We start from the raw sequence: 2,344 nt of genomic DNA, 5'->3' as shown, positions 1-2,344 counted from the left end.
AAAGTAACTCTTTTAATTCCTATATTGAGAAACAGTTTACAAATATGTGTGAGCATGAGAAAGCACAATTTCCTTTTTTATATTTAAGAAACAGGTACAGAAGTTCTTTATCAATACTCAATAAATTTTATTGCCTTGATTTTACAGTGATTTATTGATTCAATTCTTAAATTTATTTCAGCAGAAGCAAAGTAACAATCTAAGACATTTTCCAGATTATAGAAAATCATATATCATGGAAAAATTATTTAGATGTAATACGTGTATGAAGAGTTAAATGCTAGTGGATCCAAAGTGGATCCATAATTAATTGTATGTTTTAGGCCCCTAAAACTATGGCTATTATTGGATACTGCACCAGCCCATGTTAGGACCAATTTGGCATTTTCAGTAGCTTTATTCTCTCCTCCTCTGTATTTGGAAGGCCAGCAAAGTCTAAAAATGCTCCATCTAAATACTGTTTCTTTCACTTCTTTAGACTTTCCCTAGCTTGGGATAGATGTCTGATTAAATTAAAATCCCAAATTCAGTGAATCTCCTGATCATAGTTTCTCACAGCAACTAAAGTTTTCCTTCTCAGCACTTCTTGCAAATTAAATTAAGTAACACTTTGTGCATATTTTGTTTTTATTGCTACTTAACTATTTTGCCCATGACAAGAGGAATTGTATTTTTCCGCACTACTGTACACAAGAGATTAAAATAATGTATGGTTAAAAAAATGACTCCATTCACCAAAATATGACTTTTGAAATGCTAATGGAATTAGAGAAGGAATGAGCTAAATACTTAGTCAGCATCAGATAAAGTGGCTTCAAATTCCTTCTTCACCATTCATAATTAATTATGTGTGATCTAGAGCAAGTTTTTTAATGTCTCAAAACTTTTCTTTCTCTCTATAAAAGTATACTCATAGGTTGTACTGAACCTTGAAAGAGAAGTCAACTATTATCACCGCTTCATTAAGAACTCTCAAGTTTAGAAGTACTATGCTTCAAGAATGAGTAACCTTGACAAAAAGATTGTCTTCCAAACACAGGCAACATCTAAGGATATTGACAACATTGCATCTTAAGCCATACATATCCATATATGGAAAGCAAATACAAGAGTAATTTTCTGACCTGATTGGTTGGAAAGCTTTGTGAATCTGTCCTGGGGAAAGGAACTGAAATATACAAGGTACATAATTTAAGAGTCTTAACTCAGGCCTAAACTTTTTTAGTTCTATAACCTATTCTTTTCTTTAAAATGTTCTGCTCAACCTCTGAGACTAGCTGAAAGGAGGCAGAAGTCTTAGTGAATCCTCTTATCCCTTACTTCTCCTGAATTCCTTAATAAGATAGATTGCTTCAAGTGCACCAATATCCTGGGATCAGTGACTGTAATGCCCTTAGTTTTAGCCCTTGACACTCGGTTGAGAATCCAGGTATTAATCTACAGATTAAGCATTTTCTTTGTTTATGTGTGTAGTTCACCTAAATGAAAGTTCTTTCTAGATGTTTCACTCCTGAGAGTAAGGGAAAAAATGTAATTTCTGAACAGAAAAAGAAAGTGATTTTTCTGAACCAGACCGCCTTATACCTGGAGCTTTATGAAACATTGTGATGAGAGAAAATGAAACAAAATAGAGGTGGCATAGAGAAAGTGATGGTGTGTCATGGGCCTTTTGTGATGATTGGGTGCAGTTACTCTTTATATCATTACTGTAATTTTTAGCAGTGTTATAAACAGATAAACTCTAATACATTGTGTTTTAAAAGGAAAGCAGAAAACATTTTATTGAATCCATAAATGGCAAAAATCCAAAAGCAGTATATAAAGACATATACAATAAAGCATAATCATGAATATAAAGGATAATGCTAACAACTTCTATAAAGTAATTTGAAATAAAGGAAAGGAACTCCAGCTAAGACATTAACAATTATGAGATGAAAGAAACAAATTTAAACTCATTTAATCAAGGTCTACCTTTGTTTGGCTTTCCCTAGTATAACAAAATGTATTTTTCACTTATTAATATTCCTCACATTCTCAGGACTTCTTAATGAATCTTTTAATATTTTTTATAATAGTTAAGATCTTGGAATAGTCAAAATACCTACTTGATCATCAGATGTTAAGCATTTATGTCTACAGTCAAAAGTTGGAATCCAGAAACAATTACATAGTTAAGAACACCAAAGAACCTCACACTAAGTGAAAATAGGATGTGTTGCTAATACATACCAAAAGTTCTGCATGTACAATTTCAATATCTAAAAATCTTTTTATTACAAATGAATTTAACATATAATTACAAACTATATGTACTCTGTTGTGCACTCAATTGATTTTAAAT

This window comes from Sorex araneus, chromosome 1, assembly GCF_027595985.1.
Source record: "Sorex araneus isolate mSorAra2 chromosome 1, mSorAra2.pri, whole genome shotgun sequence".
NCBI lineage: Eukaryota > Metazoa > Chordata > Mammalia > Eulipotyphla > Soricidae > Sorex > Sorex araneus.
This window is presented reverse-complemented; position numbering follows the sequence as displayed.